At 37.7% G+C, this 20569-nt stretch overlaps 1 protein-coding gene across 2 annotated transcripts in view; it reads right to left on the minus strand.

The window, feature by feature from the left end:
* The window catches only part of Ddr (discoidin domain-containing receptor 2), a 168630-nt gene extending 148270 nt beyond the window's left edge, over positions 1-20360 (minus strand). For both annotated transcript variants that reach the window (XR_016138987.1, XM_011643757.2), the window contains exon 1: positions 19336-20360. The gene's annotated coding sequence lies outside the window, so the exon portion shown is untranslated. The remainder of the gene's footprint in view (positions 1-19335) is intronic.
* Between the last annotated feature and the right edge of the window lie 209 nt (positions 20361-20569).

The following is a 20569-nucleotide window of genomic DNA, read 5'->3' on the forward strand; positions in this document are numbered from 1 at the left end:
ATAACATAAATAAATACTTGTTACATGTGTTTACACAGCTTTTATTTAATATCAAAGGTACTTTATTTCATATTTCCGTTTTATTTATGGAGTAAAGTTCTTATTGAACGCGTTATGCCGTTTTGATGTTGGGTTTATACAGTTCCTCCTAAAGCCCTTTTTCATTATCTGAATTGCTAGATACAATTTTTAACTCGTTAGAGCTTATTGTTTCAAAACTTCGATACTGAGTTTTAATACATATAGTGTTGAATATAATATAATGGTATAAATAATACAAGTGCATATTACTCGATTGATTGAACGTTTAAAATAATACATTTTAACTTTAGCTTGTTCATTTTATTAAAACTTTTAATACAAACACAACTTTACAGCAGTTAATAATTATTGTTAACTGATATAAGCTTCGTTTTAATTTCCGTGAATATAATATTTAAATAATTTTTCATTTTTATAAAATGTCGAAATATTTGTCGAAATCAAGCTAATGTTCAACTAAATTTAAATTACGTATTGAATTATATTAAAAATTTGATTACGTTTTTACTTTTTACAAAATATAAATTATATAAATATAAATATAAATAATACATGCAAAGTTAGCATATCATTTCGTAAAAATTCATTGAGTTCTGGCTTCATTTCTAATAGTTTTATATAATTTTTTGTTTAATTAGACAAATATATAATAGTTCTAGCCACCAGTATATGTTCGTTAGATACGTATTTTTCGGGCTTTATCATAATTATTTTAAAAAAGGAAAAATAATATTGAATATCAAAATTCATTTTCAAACTCGTGTAGAATTATAAATTTGTTGAAAACTGGCAAAGTATATTAAAAGAACACGATAAAGTGAGTCGTTGTATGAATATGGGTTTCCAGTTTATCCCGGGGCAATTTCTGGGCTTCAATAATCAGAATTATCTGTTTAACTTATAAATAATAATTCTTATTTTAAAATTATCATAATTCTATAAGAGCGATCATGATTTATTCCATTACTTACTAAGGAGGAAGATACGAAACTGAAAAATGTCATAGAAGATAAGTTACTGTCACCTACTGATACATATTCTTTGAGCGCGATTTATGTCCATGATTTGTCCGCAAAATTCCATATCCGTGCTATCGACAGTTTCCTTCTAGGATATTCTCACGTCAAATACTACTTCCGGTTTCGACGATGATCCGACGATAATTCGCGTTGGATTCGATTCGTTCGTCGATGTAAGTCCGCGGTTGACCTCACCTTCCGCCGAAAGTCTCGAACGTAATACGCGAATTCGACGCGATTATTCATAGTCGGAGACAGATAATCGATATTACGTCAGGTAGACGGGTGGCGGTCGGTGCGAGGTCTCGCCGACGACGTCGCGTCGGGATTCCAACGTCGGAACGTTACGAAAATCGATAATCGTCGAACAGGTGCGGCTAGACGGGAGCGCCGTGCCGACGTTTGAATTATTCCCACCAGCGGGGATGATCGACGTTTGACACGATTTGAAGAGCGGCCATTGTTTCGGATATGCACTCGATGTTTGATTAAGGCCACAGCACACGTGTCGCGACACACGGCAAAAGAATTGCACGTCGTGCTGATTGGAGACGTCGAATCGATATCGACTGATCGATCATTCCCGTATTAAAACGTAATGCCTGATAAAAAGCGCGATAAAACCGTCAACGCGCTCGTAAAATGCATGTCGATCCACCGTAGGAATTTCCACGAACGTATTGGACGCTTTTTATTCCGCGTGCACCTCACCACGATACAAATACGGGTATGCGAAGAAATGAGGCAGCGTAACTTAAAGCAAAGTGGAATTTCTTCTCCTCTGTATGACGCTTGGTACATCACGCGCCATTGTTGGCAGAGCTGTAATTCATTCCGGCAGAAGGCGCAATTAAATATTGTCGGATGGTACGCTGCCATATTTCAGTTCGGCTTGACAAACGTTTTCCGGCAAGCATAAGGCAAGTGGAGAACCGGAGTTTCTTGCATTTGTCAAGATTGCGAACGTTCATTCGTCTTGTTGTTTGCCGTCTCGTCGTCACGTCGGCTGGAAACGCCGACGAAATTCTATTTTATCGAGCCTGCACAAACGCTTTGAAACAAGCCGGCATGCGGATCACAATGAAACCCCATACCAAATGAAAATTATGATCATTTCTTACAAAATTATGGGTCAACCATAACTTGTGGTATAGCGATTGAAAAATGCAAGCAATTTCACCGCAAATTAACTATATCTTTCTTCTATCTGTTATATTAATATTAATATTAGAATTATTAACATTATGACATTATAACATATTATATATCATTAAAAAATTATATTTTATAATTTAGAAAAAAATGTAGAAAAAAATTATTATCTTACAAATTTTTAATATTTAATTTTTAACGAAATTTTGCAAGATTTTGCTAGATACGATGTTACTAAAAACCACAATTTAACAATATAGCAACAAAATAATATCAAATAAATTTTTCAATTCAAATCAATAGAAAAGAGTTTACAAGTTTCGATAACAAATTTTTTTCAACGCGATAAAAACGTCGAGATATAAATCCAGTGTCATTTTACATTATGTTAATAACCGCCTTTTATGACTGTTTCGTGCTACTTTTGTGTCGTGTGAGATGTAATTAGCAAGTTTAATAGTTCAAATTGCAAGAACGCATATCGCGTATTATCTTGGTGGTGGAAGACGGTGATAATATCGCAGCATCTCCGATATATACCTGCAATTATATATCGTTCTCTCTCTCTTTATGTATAGTGAAAATAGTTCCCAGGAGCAAAATGCGTAAATGCCTCGGGTTTCTGCCTTCGAAGCTTGTATGAAACATTGACCGTACCTCTAGCCACGTCTAGCGTGAAAATGCATTAGATATCGTTATTCTAAAATCATGAATAAACTATCTTCTCACTCAATAAACAGTGATTACGACTACGCAATTTTGGTTTGGTTTTGATTTATTAAACACTTCCTCTGATTAATTTAATTTCTCGTATAATTGTTTTATGTACGCTGATCAAAAGCGCTCTCACTCGAAAGTTTCTATATAATTTCGCTTACATTTTATCACTTAAATGTCGGTTTAACACGCATTTCATAAACAGATTTCTCCTTCTCTCTCCATCCCCCCCTCTCTCTCTCTCTCTCTCTCTCTCTCTCTCTCTCTCTCTCTCTCTGTCTTTCAACGTTTACACGGTACATACAGCAAAGTAGTACAACTTCACTGTGTAATTATAATTAGACATGATACGCCAACAGGTTATAACAAGTTATATTATTCCGTTATTCAAAGGGAGGCCCTTCACATGATATAAATGTGACATTTCTAGATATTCTCAATTGCACAATCAACGCCTCGCGCATCGACGGAAATTATCGTGGGAGCGGTAATTACAAGTTTCTGCTTTGATAGGATGCATTGTGTATGCGTACACATTCGCCGTACGTTGTCACTATAATTATTACTAAACAACGCCGTTCTCGCTATTGCCGGTGCAACGGGCTATGGCAACAATGCTGTGTCAAAGCGATGTCAAAATATTAGCTGGTAGTTGCGTTTGAGTGCAATGATCACCTATGCAGCAGAGACAAGGTTCCGGGTTGCAAATTGTGACAGTAACTCGCGTCAGAGCGTCAGCAGGAACGTAGGAAAATTAATCAGAGTGATAACGCCTGGCTATCGCAAGGGGATGCGGAGGGGGGAGGGGAGGGGAAGGAGGAAAGAGAGGGATGGGTGTGCGGCAGTACGAAATGTCGATAAATCATAGGTGACGATGCGGGACAAAGAGTGGAAACAAAATCGACTTGTCAATAGCGCAGGGAAATTAACGTTCAATCGAATGGGCGAATCAGCGATCGGTCCCTGTCTCGGCATATCACGGCGGCCAAAATAATTCAGTAAATTGTTTAATCGATTAATCCGTTCAGCAAGTTAACTGGTTAACCGCGCAACACCAGATATATCGAGCGCTGTACAGATGGCTAATTGTAAGCTAAGCTACTGGCAAAGTTTCGGCTTTAAATATCCGTACGTGTATCGTATGCACCGTGTGCATGTGTTACACGTAGAAAACGACGGTGTTATTATCGTTAACCGACGTGCCTGCACGGTTGTAATCCGTCAGTGCGTTGCAGCTGACGCGTGGATATGACGAATTCCCCGTGCGCGAGCTCGGACAATCTAGCCTGGGCCAGTAATAGCGAAATTTCGGCATCCTATCCAAACAGTGCAATTAAAAAGATAATATACGACAAATTATTATTCGCTATTTATTATAACGCATCATTTGACCGTTTTCATCGCCATCCATTTCGCGTCTTCATGTTTCGCAATCGATTTTAGATAAGTATTAATTTGCCTAATTAGTTAAAACAATTTGCCACATTAGGAAGATTTGTTTTTATATTCATATTATTTGATTATATATTTGATTATATATTGACTTGGTTTTCTAAAATTACATTCGATTCAATAACAATAAATAACGCGCGCGTAAGCAGCATTTTTACAAAAAAAAAAAATCTCAAAAATCTGAATTCATCGAAATGCCGAAATATATCATTATAAATCCGGCATTTGCTCTCGCTGGAAATCGTTCGAAAGCGATATCGATATTACGCGTATGTGTCATAACCGCAAACAAGCATCGAATTGGCGGTGTTATAATTATCGTTAAACAAGCCGCTTCACGTGATTGTAAACCGTACGGGCGTCGCACAGCTGTCGCATCGAGCCGACGATTCCGCACCTGCGGGCAAAGCTTGCGCGTCAAAGCCCTGGTGAAGTATTACCTTGTGCATTCGAGTGCAATGATTACCGATGCAGCGGAGCGAGACGGCCTCGCTTTGGAAAATTTTGACGGAGTGCTGCCGTGAATGCCAGTAAAAGCTCTGGAAAAATGGATAGTGATGGAGAGACCGTTACGGTAGGTATAAATTCAGTTTGCCCCACGAACTGAATTTCATCATATTAAAGTTTCGTACGCGCGCGGACTAGTATGACGAGTATCACACAAATATATTTTTTTTTTTGCAAAAAAGCCCGAAGAGCTCATAGCTACCGTTTCATATCAACGATTTGTCCGCCAATTTCCTAATTTATCTTTTCCTAATTTACCTTTTCTCCGTGGTTTATAATAGTAAAATGATAATAGTAATGAAACGTTATTGACAAATCAATATAATAAATTAGTTTTGGAACTATATATGCTGACCTAACAAAGACAGAAGCACGCATATTTATAGAGAAACCATTTCAAGTCATCAGTTTATTGGATACGTGCACACATCAAATTTTTCAGATAAAAAAAGGTAATTTATTCCACTTGTAATAAAGAAAATAACCAGATGTTCGAAATATCCTCGAAAAAATTATTGTCAAAATGGATATTTCTTATCCATATGTACCGTGTGTCAGTCAGACTATATTTTCACTTAAAAGATAACAAATGGTAATGCGAGAACGTTCCAAGCGAGACCGCTCGGCAATTATTGTTGAGAAATGCTGATTACCCTATTGAGCGAGAAGCTCCGGTATAACTAGGAGTTCAGAATATCTATTACCTCCTTGGAAAATTCCTTTACTAGACAAGTTACGGCATTTTTACAAAGAATGTGCGCATAGATATTGATCGTCAAATTCATTTTAAAAGTATTCGTGCAGCCAATGATAAATTTTCAAGCTATAATCTGGGAAAATCAATAATTTCACCATCATTCCATTGGCATGATCCTGTCGCAGAACGCATATATATTAATTCTATAAAATTAACCGCGAACAAAGCTGAAACGTGGCGCATGTTACGTGACATCGGAATGCATAAATCCACCACTAGGATCACAGAAACACGTTCCCGAAATTTATATTCCATTGAATTTCAGTTAGCTATGAGATTTATTTCAATTAGTTATGAAATTTTAACGTTACCGTTAATTAATCAATAATCGAAACGTTAATTTTCCTATCGAACGCCACTTCGTTAGTTACAAGTAAATCGCTTATGTAAATTCGCAAACACGAGATGATCGGCACGTCACTGAAGGACAATTTCATCTCCTTCGATGTACGGTTCGATGATGCATGCAGATGCATCTCCGGCGATATCAGGGCCGATTAACGTGACGAAAGACGTTAACGATGTCACGGGGAGAGCAGAGGGACGCGCTAAGTAGCGTTTAATTGAACGCCCATTCGAGTTCGTTAGTACACGGCGGCAGTTATAGCATCGTAGAGCAGCCCCAGGCTGACTATTAGTAAGAATTTAATTATAATTAAACGAGAGGTAACGTAATATCGGCGAGCTTATCGGTGTAAACATTCGCGAAATAATCGCGATGAAGGGTGCTGGTGCCGTCTTGATACAAACGATAAGATATGCGGACGTTTTTTACGAGATAGTCGGCTGAAATAACCTGCCAGCTCGCTTATGAAAGAATCCGTGTTGGTGCGGGTTCTTTGAAGAAACCCGAGAAGCAGGAACACGTTACATGCGAGTCGCTCGGACGAGATCATTTGGCAGATCACGGACGATAATTTCTATTTAATTTGCATTTTTTTCAACGCTGTGTCATCAAGGAACACCGCCACTCTCATATAACTAATTAAGTCGTTAGACCCCGGTGACATCTGCACGAGATTCATCGTTACAGATTAAGATTAATTAAGTATCTGAATAGATCGATGTATAAGAGAGATATGCATGCAATAGTAAATTAATTGGTCTTATGTTTATTTCTCTGCATGATAAATTATATGATATATTAATCAAAAGTTCTCTCGCTCCATGCGCGCAAATGTTATTTCGCACAAATTTACAAATCACAAGAAAAATATCAAAAATATGAATTTTTACAATAATTTTGATGTCAAAATCTGAAAAAATATTATATATTGTACAAATTCGTGTTTTTGTTAAAAAAAATAGAATAAATTTTTAAATAAATTAAAAATTCTTCCGTTGCTTTTTTTACGTATAAAGTTTTTAGTCGCCTCGCATGAAGTATCGAAATCCACCGACACAAAGAAAAAAATCCACACCAAAACGATTATAGAAATAAAAAAAAAGTGTTCGCGGAACAAATTGCTCTATCTCTAAAAATCGCTTTTAATCTCTGCAATCTGCAGTTTGCCGTTGTTACGCGACGCCGATTACCAAAAGAAAGTGAACGTTTTTTTCGTTTTTCCGAGATATCCACCGTACCTTGGCTAGCAAACGATTTTCAGGCACCTCGGGAGAAGCTTTTAGAAAATCACAGTCCGGAGCGAGTATGAGAGAATGTATGTTGTACAGTCCTGGAAGGAGAAAAGAACAAAGAGGGACGAATCGGGCGACCGAGTCACGAGGAATAATAAAGAACGGAGAACGAAATGTATGAGAGAGTCAAGGGGAAGTCGCCAAACGACGGAGACGCCGGTGCGCGAAGTAGTTCAGCCGTTTAAATCACGATTTTTCCGGCCGCACCGTCACTCGCAGAACCCATCGATATACCGATCGATGTCGAACAAGACCATTTGCACGAATCGACCATGCCCCCCCCTCCCCCGTGACAATTAGAGCCATATCGAGAACGATTAATTCTTCTTTTCCCCTCATCGCGGATTATTCTTACCTCTGCGTTTTTCCTTCGCACATCAGGTTTCTTCCGCAAGGAAAATCACAGGATTACGAAGCCGTCAAGAACGAAATAAGCTGCCTACGTATCTGTATTGCGCGAGAGGAAAAATACGAAAGAAAAAAGCGACAGATTACGAGAAAGGTTGAGCCACTTCGCTTAAGCTGGTATTAAGCACATAAATAACACAATAAAGGGAGACGCAGGAGGAAAATAAACAGAGAAGAAAGGGTGAAAGACGGGAAAAGGACACACTGCTCACCCTTTATAGTTAATGTACCGTAACTGTACAACGCGCGCCACCACATGGTAATGGATTAATTTTAAAAAGAGATTCTACCGTTGTTTAAGTCGCGAGAGAGAAAATGACTTCTATTTTAAGATAGCAAGACGTACTCGGCAATTAGCGAATTAAATTTAGTTAGTTTCCAGAAATTTTCGTAAAATGTTAATATAAATTTTATATTTATTCAAATCTCAGAATAACTATTCAATAGCCCGGTAAATTACTTATCTGACTAATTTCTACAAATTTCAATAAATTAAACGATAAAACAATTAACGTTTCTTTGTTTATACTTATAATTAATACATAAATTGACAATATTTAATAAGAGAATAGCTCATATCGGTTGAAAAATAAACAAATAAATAGACAGATTTTTTTAAAGACAATATAAAGATATGAACGTTTGTATTCAAAGAATAACTGATGTATGATTTACGACATTATTGGCTGCATCACTGGATAAAATATGGTCAATCGATTCAAATCAACTAAATATAAACGACATTCTTTATGCTCGCTGATTTATCACTTAATGGAGCTTCTTTAGTTCAGAAAGGTTCGTTAATAGTGACTGAAACATCAGCAGCATCCACTGTACTGTATTATTCACTTGTGTCCCAATCCGGCCGTTGCCCCGAGCCATTGCTACGAACTTCGTATTGGGCCGTTTAGCTCGGGCAACCGCAAATCGATATCTGGTTTAATAGCCAACTCAGTCTTTGAAGGAAAAATTGAATAATTCGACGAATTTACTCGAATCACACGTCACATCGCGTCACATTCTTTACAACTCCCACAAAAAACACTAATAAATTAAAAAATAAATTATTAGTTTAAATGTACGAAATGTCTATCATTAAAGATTCGAAATCGATTCCCCTAAATATCGTAGATATTTATAATGCAAATTTGCTTTGGGACACTAGGGAAATTGAGCGAATTAATACCATTGTAATTAAATAATGCAAAAAGCTGCACACGCATATGCAAATCGATAAATTAATTTATTTGTGATAGACTACTTCGTTCCAACCACAAACGACGTCAGCTCTGCGAATAGAAAATACGGGCTGTTCGTAATTGAAGCTTGCAACTCGCCTGCTTAATTCACTGTAATTAGAACGACGATAATCATTTACGACAACAATCGATTTTAGTTGAGAAAGAGTTTATGAAAATTACATTCCATTTTCCTTATCGATCCAATATACGTGGAATTTTCTCATCAGCGTAAATTTACTTCGTTGGCCCGCGACCCGGCCTTACCATCTCGGTTGCTTAGCCATAACTCTCGCGCGTGCGAGCAACCGTGTAAGCTCTACATCCGGGCAGTTTTGTTAAGAAAAATAACATATTGTGGGACATGAATTTATGATAACAAAAAAACAATTTTACAAGCATCGCAGAGAAATACACAAAAATATTACGCTAAGGAACAGCTTAATGATAATATTATAATTGATATTATAATAAAAATTTAACAGCATTAATGACAGTTTCAATGTAAAATTTCATGAATTACATGAGAATGGTCATTAAGATCTATGTAATCTTTTGAACTTATAGTAATAAACTATATTGCAAAAAATATATCACGGAGATTGACATGATTCTATATTCAGCTGTATCTCACACATCACATAAATACAAAACACACACACACACACACACACACACACACGCGCGCGCGCGCGCGCAGTTAATAAAAGAGAATAAATGACAAATTAAACGTCACCAGGAACGTGAAAGCTGTCTATTATCAGACATAATAGAGAACAGAGAAGCGAAGACGAGCAATGCAAATGTTTCATCAAACTATTCAACGGATAAAGCGGGTATTCGATCCATCATTGAAAAGCTTTAAAATTCGAGTGCAACAAAGATGTCGATTCTCTTTTATACTGCTGATTTAAGGAATTAAATTATTCGGCTTAATTTAACTATAACTACGTGGTCGTACTTTTTGAAATACGTTCTGTAACAATTGTAATTTTGTGAGAAATAAAGCATACGAAAATTTAACTTAAATGGACTAGCTATTTATCTGTTTCACTCTATGAGAAAAAGGCAAAACGTTTTGAGGCGAAACTCTAGCGCAAACCCTGGTTTTTCACACTATCATTCATGCCGCTGAATCGTGAACGCGCAGCGTTATCCGTGCGGAATCTTTATTTGCCTCGCGATGCGATTTATGCACAAAACGATAGTAAAGACAGACCAGGGTCGAATAGAACGTTGTTGCTGATCGAATGTAGCCACAGAAATTTATTATAACTGTGCATCGTTTATCGGGCGATACGCGTGACACGTCATGTCCAAGGTAATCAATCACAATGTTACTTTGATTGCTATAGGCAAGGAATTAACGATTTGCACGATATAACAATAACGATCACATCTATGGATATGAAGTAATTTTACATATTTTTCCCTCTAAACATATATTTCCCGTTCAATTTGTTTAGCGCAAATTATTGATACTGTTTATTTTTTTTTAAATAAATCTTTTTAAAACATTACGTTAAAGTGACAGCGAGATAGCGGAAAAATTTATCTTCAATGTATCTAAAACGAGCCCTCTATTCTTCGGTGTATCCGGCTGCAAAAGAGAAGCGGCATCTCGGCGAAACATGTTCGTGCTATCATTTATAGCGCTATGTGTGCTGTGTGCTGGTATCAGTTCGCGTAAAATATTTGCGCATCTCTGGGTACGTCAAAAAAATGAGGAAAAAAAGGGACAAAGGAGGAAAAGAGGGACGCAAAACGGAGAAAGAGCTGCAAAGGCAAGAGAAAATGTCTGGCCTAGGAATGGCTATGCGAGCGTGCTCCACTTTCCACGCTGATACGGCATGTCCGCCGTGTAAAATAAAACGTGTCCACGGCGCACTTTGCCACGACCGAAATTCTCAAGCGGTCCACGGTATTTTTTCCTCCCATTTCACTTCCGTACCAAATTGGCCACTAGCACCGTTTATATCGCGTTTAATATTGGTCCGCGCGGTGACGTTAAAACACGATAAAGCTTCGAGCATGGTGGACATTGTAATTTTTCGTTGCATGCCGCGTAATATAATGACTGCACGAAATACATTAGTGAGAAAGAGAAAGGGGAGAAATGCATAGCCCCAGAGTCCATGGTGACTGATAATCTCGCTCAACCCGACTGCGGGCAAAACTCTTTCACGTTTTTACACCCGTTCGATTCGTACGATCGTACAACGTGCGCTTTTGTACTTTGCTACGGTATCCGTTAAAATCTTCTCACGTACCAAATCAAGGAACAGAGTGCACCGTGATATACGAAACTTCGACAAGTTTCAGTCTAACCGACTAATTTCTACGGATCGGAATCCGGGCAAAAGTTTCGGCTGTACGGTGCTTTTAAAGCTATGATTGTCAGTTTAGCTTACCTAGTTTACCGACTTCGTCTACCCTTCCTGTCCGCCGTCAAACGAGTATACCTATCGCGCGTGCTAACTAGTTTCAAACATAAACAATAAGAGATCGTTGGCACGAATTTCCTTCTAAATTGCGGTGCGTCCAAATCGTTATCACTGCACGAATCTATTTTATCTGACTGCTACTGATCCTCCTCAAAATCTTTGCATAATAATTTTTAAATAATATATGAAAAGAATCTAAATAAAACTATACATTTATTCATTCATAAATTTAAATAGAAAGCAATACAAATTCTTGCATTTTTTTAAAAATATATATATTAAAGATATATATAATATTAATAATTGTATAAAAGAATATTTTATTTAATTTTTTTTTACTTGACTTTGACTCTAACTCTGAATTCTTCATACAAATTGATCTTTTCATTTATTTGAAAAAAAAAACAATAATCTAATAAAAAAAAAAAAATTTGTATTTTAAAAGTAACAATTTAAAGTTATTTAAAAGTAACAAATGTTTATTTTTATATTAAAAGTTAATTTTTATATTAAAATAAAATTGTATCACTTCTGTCTTTCTTCTAATGTTTTCTTCACTTTAGAATTTACTACACTAACTCACTGTTACCGTGTGAACCAAGAGAAGCAATATTTCAGGCTAACCGAAAAAGATCGTATCCAATCCTTAGTAATAACTACCATACAAGAACGATGACGCGACACTCCACGTTCGTTGGATGACAATAAACGTACCAGCTTGTTTCTGAAGTGAAGCGTGCCCGGCACAAAATAGAGAGAAGCGGAAGAGAAAAGCGCTTATCCCAGGAGCGATCCCGGTCGCACGTGACAAGGACATTCTCGTCGGTCGCGTTGCGGTCACAATTTCCAAACTCGCGCGACTACCCCCGCGCGAGTCCCTTATTTAGGAGGAAGTGCTGTCCCTTCCCACGGGGGCATCAATTTCTCGAGCACGCGCGATGTACCGCAACGTTTACGCGGAAATTCCGTGCAGCGCTCTCCCAACTAACTTGTCCCCAGGAGCCTGTAAGACGTATCTCAATCCTTGCGTCGCGGGCGCTCGTTTCATATCGTGTTAACTTATTTTTCCAATATCTGCTTTATTACGAAATGCCAATAATGATATAGACGGCCGCACGGCCGATATCGATTATTTTATTGCCGTTGATTAAACGTGCAACGCCTTCCGAGCAATATTAGCTCGTTATTCATCGGTTAATATACCACACCATTCAGATTTTCCTGCATTACTGATTAAATGCTTGCAATTAGCTTTTCGTCTTTTAAATTTGTTGAAACAAATAATCTTCCGATAGAAATACAATCATTTATGTTTTTATTGTATAAATAATTTTGTTAAATTAATAACATTAGAAAGTAGCTTAGATTATATTTTTAAATATTATGTCATGTAAAAATAATATTTGCAAAAAAAATACTTGTGCATAAGTAAACAAAAAAGTTTGGACAAAATGCATACTTTTTGCTACGCAAACTGTAATTTAATTTATTACGAATACAATGTGATAAATGCAATAAAATTAATGTAAGAGTACGTAACATTATTGTAGATAATTAAAGAAAAAAATCAATTGTAATTATATAACGAGTTGAGTGTAAAGTATATTTTCTTAAAATTGATTGCGGTAAGCAATGTTCAGACAATAATTTTTTATGTTTTATTATTATAATATAAAGTATATATTTTTTAAACAAAACTTTTCTTAATTTTTTTGCATATTCTCCATACAATACAAGTAATTCTCTTTCCCATTTATATTTTAAAAATTGCATATTTCCTTTTATTAAAATACATAAATAATTTTTCATGAGAGAAAGAGAAAGAACTTTCTTGAGATTGCGAGCATGAATGGATAAATAACCGGGCTGTTTCATTTGCGTAACTTTACTAAACATGAGACTCGGTGGAAGCACGCAAAATTCCGAGGACGAACTTCGTTGTCGAAACTTGTTCTTACATCGACACTGTCAATTTCCTCTCTGAGAAAAGACTTCTCTTCTGCACGACGCTCCCGTTTGATAACGACCAACGACGAAGATATTGGCGCGATTTCTAGCTGGCTACAACGGAACTCACCTTGGGGTTACATACCACATGGCCTCCGGCGCTATTGCAGGAATACTTAAAAGGGGTGGCTAAAGTATGCGCATCCTTGGTCGGGGGTTAAACACACGAGCTGTTGCGACGTCGTCGGGCCCGTCAACGTGTCGTCTCGCATACGGATTTTCAATAACGCCTGCCTGGATCCCCACCGGTATTAGAAAGAAAAGCACGCAAGCGAAACGCACTCTTCCAGAAGAAAAACTCGTCGGTACGATCGAGCGTTCATACGCGCCGATTCTATCTCGGTCTCCGGAATTTTCTCTCGTCCTACGTAGTTTAATATTAAAAGTCGTGAGATAAATAACTCGGCATTTTATTGAAGAGAAAACCACAGTTTTATTCAAGAACTAACGTAGCATTTTGCATTAGGATGTAGGGTCTAAACTCACCGCCAAAGTTACGCCTTAAGTTACGTATCGGCACGTTAACTTAGCCAATCCCAAAAGTTAAATTGACAATAAATCAGTTCTTAAGCCGTTAGTAGCATATCGTGCGAGACATAGAAGGAAAGATATTCCACCGCCGAATGTATAATATTATCGTTCGAAGTTCGAAATAAACTATAAATTAACTCGTATATATTATTCGTGTAAATATATTTCATACTGTTTAGAAAAAGATATTTTTTCCTTTCTCTACTATTTTTAGAATAATTAAATATTAACTAGAAAAAATAATTTCTTAATTATAATATTAATATACTATATTTAATCTACCTATATTTCTCGAATGAGATGCAACAAAAAGATTTTCCTGGGAAAGGGTCTTTCCAATTTTCGTCACCTTACATGCGAACGGCCGACCTTTATCCTTGATTACTGTATTAAGCACTCGACTACTTTTCCTAGGTCGTTATACACCACCCTCGTAATGGGAACCCAAGTTAACGAGATCTGGCAAGGCGCATAAGGAACTTAATGCAGGGACAAAGTAGTATAAAAAAAACAGACGGAATTCTTATCGACTTTGCAATCGTAATTCGTGTACGCAAAAAGTTTGCAAAGTTTGATCGTTTCTTCTAGTGTTCAAAAATACTCGGTGAAATAATATTTGCGCTCTAAAATTTTAATGTTTGCTCTATTCAAAATAAAAGGAAAATAAATTTTAGTCAAAATAAAGTAAAAGAGATGTTGCTGTAACGCGTAATTACAAAGATGAGTATAGCATTTACTCGAAATTACTGCCAATAACTAAACATAAATTTTTCAATTTTCAAAGAAATGCTGCTAGCAATATCTGTTCTTAGTAATATCTTCAGTGAAAATTTTTTCCCAGTATTTCGGTCAAGTATCACCATTATACCGCAGAACATTTTTGCACGTATGTTCCTCTTCACTCGTAAATGGCGCAACAATGATGGTGAGTTTCTCTCGGTCGGCCAACCCCCTTCGTGCGAGGATGCGTTCGCGCCGATACGAATGGCTGCGTGCAGCAAGTAAATGGGAATTTTAAGTGCACTCACCGTTGAAATGTACACAGGTTGCCGTCGGCTTTCGCGTGGCCAGCTGTAAATGTAGCCGTCTACCGACAATGGCGCACGCTAATGACGTCAACCACGACAGAAGTCTTTCGCTTTGTGCCTCGCGGAAACGAATGCCGCTGGATTCGCGAATGCAGCGCACGCAGCAATTCGGGATCTCGCAAAACGGCGGAAAAGAAATTCCCCGCTGGCTGCAGCGGCCTAATAAAAACGTCGCGCGCGAAAATGCCGCTGCGCTGGCGGTCGTACTATGCAAATGGATCGTCGGGGCAATGCCGGGGCAACGGTACGTCGCGAGAAATTTTCGCGATATTGGTATTCACTCTGAGTTTAACATTGAAAATATGAAATTGTTTCGCGGATGGCTGTGCATTTACGATGAAATTTCAAAGCGAAGAATGTACGCGAGTGTGGGTGTAATTACCGACGAATTAAACATGGCTACGCGGCGAATAAATTCACATTGGGAGCGGAAAACACGGGAAAGGAATTCACAACTTCGCATTCCATCCTTCTGATGTCGGAATGCTATTAATTTTCCATAAATACGATGGATTTATATTTGATGTCATTCTTATAAAGAGCAATGTTATTGGCCAAAATATTCGCCGACTATGAACCATATAGTCATGATAATACGTGAAATTTTATTCGCGTCATCGCGAGTGGTCGGTTGTAATGAATAAAATGTAAAACGGTCATTTATTTAAACTATCAAATAAACGACTGTTAATTAGTCACGTTTACACGCTTCTTAATTAATCAATTCACAGCCATCTTGCGCTTATGACTGAAGTTACTATTCGCGCATACTGAGAAATATAAATCCCTATCACAGCTGCACGTTGTATTCTCCGCTTCCCTTTTGCATGTAAAGTAAAACATAATTTATGAGACTTCAATTCGAATCAGGATAAACTAGAATCGATATCTCAGTGGAGAAAATTTGTCGAGAAGTTATTGATACGGGCGTTCTAACTTCACGTCATCTAAGATTGGATTAACAGAGAAAAAGTCACGTGGTCGCTCCTGTGATCACTCCAAGGCTGGGAGGATGCAGTTTAACATCTTCTTATCTAGAATTTTTCAATCTTGCGAGTCACTTGCGCGAGAAGCACGGCTCACGATAGCGGAAAATGAATGCCCCGGCGCATAAGTGTATTCCCGTGTAGTAAAGATGAGAATGTTAGTCATTCGGCCTCACGTGACTACGGACTTACATGTCGGTGGCGAGCACCACGGCGCGCTATCTGGAATCTTTCAATTTCTCATACTTTCTATGTGCGAGAATCAAATCACGATTGCCGATCGCCCAGAATCGTGAGCTTATACGCAGAATTCGAAGCCTGACTCGATAACGATGGTTTATATTTGTAATCACGTGTAGAAAATATCGAGAAGTAACATACTGCAAAAATTCCAAAGACTTCCAGGCGCAATACGTTATGATAAGTACAACGCGTGACGATATTTATGATAGAGCAGTGGGATCATAATCATATCATGAAATACGGTTTTTATATATTTTTATATATATATTTTTTTTTTTATATAAGGAGAACACTATTTTTTTTTATATAAGGAGAACATTATTTTTCTGCTCTCATTATCTGCTATCATTCGTAATCTTCAGTTAACTCGTGGAAAACCGCAATTTTGAATTCCGCCGTATACATTTTGCATGCACGCGTATTAAGTCCATCCCGGCATATAAAAGCGTAATTACTGTAATATTCAGTAAATACGCGTACAATCCAAACAATGGAACTCTCGGTAAGCTGATCATCGATTTACTCGTATTACGTAAATTACAAAATTGCTTGTAGAAATTAATTAACGTAGTTCAACATAGGTAAGTTCTACAAATGAAATTTAATAATGCACTATACGTAAACGTCTATTGGAGGTAATTACGGCTTTCGTTAATTTTAATATAGTCAATTCCAAAATGTCTCATAAAATTACGTTAAGCATGTTTTAGAAATTAAAGTTAATTACAAATGCAATGGAAAAGGGATTTTCCCCGGGATCCGCCGCGTTTCTTTTTTCCCTTCGAATAATGGAGAAAGACGATTCCCTTTGTCGCCAAAGTAAACGTCGACTACTGCTAATTGCGGGATCTCGTGCTTCGAAGTCAGGGGATGTATTCGCGATAAGGTTCCTTGCATGACCTTAACGAGACCTCTAGACGAGCAAATTCGACGATCATGCGGGAAAGAACGCACGTGCGATTAACATCAAAGCCGCAAATGTAATTTCACCGGCTTCATAATTGTTTCGCGTCTATTCTAATGAATAAGAAAGAATATTTCTTTTTGCACGAGACACACAATGATATATCTTTTACATCCCTAAGCGGCTGTGCAAATGAAACCGAAACAACCTCACTAAAAAGATCACGGAGGAGATCTTTTTTCCCCTTCGTTTCTTCCTCCTTGCCAGTTGATAGCCGGTTTTAATTCTCTTCGCCTCCCGCGCCGGGGAGTATAGTAATGACGGACATTAACCAATTAGCGCCAGCCCTCCTCATCTCTCTCTCCGCCGGGCTACTCTTAAACGGCGCGCAGAAAGACGTTCCAAAACGACCGACTATTTTCGGTGCCATGTACCCACAAAATACGGATCCACCAAGGTTCGGCGAATCTTTAAAGTGCGGGCGGATATATTATTTCTCTGGCGACTTTTTGCACTCTCGAGCGGTGTCCTTTGCGGACGCAATTAATCTCCGCACGATTTAACCCTTTGCCGTGTCTAGACGTTTCGAATATCGTATTTCGTCTCTCGGAATTTTACATGTAGACGAATTCGAAATGAAATTGTATCGTATTATGGTTACGTATTCTTTATAAGCTGATATTATTTAAACTACGTGTCATCAAATTTGAGTAACCTAAAATTAGTTTAAAATATACAATAATCATATCATTTTGCAATTAAATCATGTTAAAGATAACTTTCGCATTTAAATTTATCTACGTTAATGTTAATGTCATGTAAAAATAAAGTGAAAAATATGATTCTTTGATTAATAAATAAAAATTCTGCTAAAGCACTTTAGGTAGTAAAATATAAAAAAATATTTTATTTTAATCCTTATAATATTGTATTATCTTAATCCTTAGTAATATTGTTACGAAATACAGTTATCATTTAATAATCATGTATTTTTAAATTTATATCTTTAAATTTATTTTATAATTATATTATATTTATTAAGGTATATATTAATCTATATTATCTTAAGATATAGACAAATATAAATTTAAAAATATACACGATTTATTGACTGACTGCTATACTATTAATATATAAGAAATTCTATATTCCTATTATATTTGTCTTATATTTCCTCTTTTCTTTTATCTCAAAGAAAATATTAAAATAAAAGGAATAGTTAAGGGGTAAAGATGAATATTTCAAACATGCCATTTCAGAAATATACAAGGCGATGAGACTGCAACTTAATCAAATTATATACAGATCAACTCCGAGAAATCTCGTAATTGAGAAAGTATAAGTAATAGCTAAAAATGTATTTACTAGTTCAAAACTCTCTATGACGCTGATATCCTTCTTTAATGATGATTAAATATTCATGTCCGATGTACATCGTGACAAGTATAATTGAATATTCATAGATGTTCGAGATAAAAGGCCTAGAGACTATATTTCTACATATGACGCATATTCTATGCCTTTTAGATCTATTGGAAAATTATATGTACCGGATAAATAAATCGCAGGATTCCGGAGCAGTATTTTATAATTTAGCACGCGTTGTACGATAAGCATCCAATAAGCTAACTTCACAAAATGCTGCGATTTTTCGTATTATAAATGATATAAAATAACTATAAAAAATATTATAAAGAAAAGATGAATATGGCATGATAAATACGCCATAATATTACATTGTGACATAAAAGCAGTTATTTTAATTTTTTACATAACGTTCTTCTAGCTTACATTAACTTGATTTTGACCTTGTTTCTCTTTATTCTAAATTAAAACAAATGTTCTCATGTCGCAACACAATATGCGCTACACCATCTGCAAACTCTTCCCTTTTCCGCCAAAATCCAATTTGCAACAAAATAAAATGAATCCGAAATGGATGGCGTTAATCAAAATTTCAAACCGCTTTAAAAAATTAATCGTGAAAAAAATTCTCTAGCGAATTGAATAATACACACATGCACACGTGCGATCCAAGATTTAATTAAAATGGTTTCAAATTGCAATTTTCGGCAATCTCGTGACATTATTATATCACGCCTCGCATTCTCGGACATTTCTCCTGTAGATGAACCACCGACTGATAATTTCTTGGGCGGACTGCTTCAAAATGTTATAAATGTTGTATGATATATTACTCACCCTCAGCTAATGCACCAAGTTACACCCCATCCGACGGGAGGTTTGGAAGGATGGTCGCGCGCGCACACTCTCCTCTCTCTCTCACACACGATAAGCCCGAGGGATGAAGGGAGTGGAAGACCAGATGGAGTTCGGCACCGAGCAAAAGTTAGGCTAGGTCACGTCAACGCCAGATTACGTCGAAGACGATCTATCTCTCCCGCACATCCGCTGAAAAGGATCCCTCTCATACGCGCGAGAGGACATCTGCACGAGCGCGAATTACAGGCGTTCTGGCATCGTTTTGGTTGGAACACCCAACTCCGCCCAATATATCCCTTTGAGCGTCGATCGAAGTACACTCAATTGGCAAACGTCGACGCGCGGATGATGCGTTCGTGCGATCGTCTTTTGAAAGAGAACGCGCGCGTTCGTGCCGCGTACGATCTCGCGGGGGTCAAGTGGACCCTTTTCGCCTTTCGTCGTCCTTTCCGTCGCCGCGATGTTCCTCCCGAATGGAAAACGATCCTTCTCTATCGGATTTTTCATTCGCACGAGCGTTTCACACGGCGGAGAATGTCGAGGACGAGAGCTGCGTCAAGTCTCGGCGACGACAGTTTCACCACGCTGCTCCATTTAAATGCGCGACGATCTCGCGTGACAGCTCGAAGCGGCGCGTGATTACACGGATCGTGTCGCACGTCAATCGATCTCTGCGTTTCGACGAATAATTTATGATTAAGAAACGCATCGGCGGCGATATATCTCGGATATATTCCGTCTCGGTTTCCGTCGCGAGATTAAAGCGCGACGATTTAAAATCGTGACGCGTTTTGGAGGTCGCGGCAATTTAAACTATCCTCTGTGTGTGAACACACTCTCGAGTTTTCACGCCTGTCTGTCAACGTATTCAAAGCACAACGTTCGGGGATGTACAACGTGGTGTATCTCGCGTGGCGAGCTGACGTATGCGCACACGCACACAACGGAACGACGGAATCGCGAGAGAGGGTAGCACACCACCCTGTCCGATGCGCGGTTCGAGTACGACTGAGCGAGCCGACTCGAGCTCGGCGAGCCGAAAGCCACGAGCCGCGTTAGCCGACCGGCGACGACGGACCAATCAGCGTTAGCCTCCGCGCAAGCAGTCAGATACTCAATGATTGACCATATGCTCGCATTATCGTGCGTATCCTCGTACGGAGCCTCGCGTATAAGAGAATCAACAGTAAATTACAAATGAATTAATAATATG

Source organism: Pogonomyrmex barbatus, unplaced genomic scaffold (genome assembly GCF_055798465.1).
Source record: "Pogonomyrmex barbatus isolate J1 unplaced genomic scaffold, ASM5579846v1 scaffold2, whole genome shotgun sequence".
NCBI classification, from domain to species: Eukaryota; Metazoa; Arthropoda; class Insecta; order Hymenoptera; family Formicidae; genus Pogonomyrmex; species Pogonomyrmex barbatus.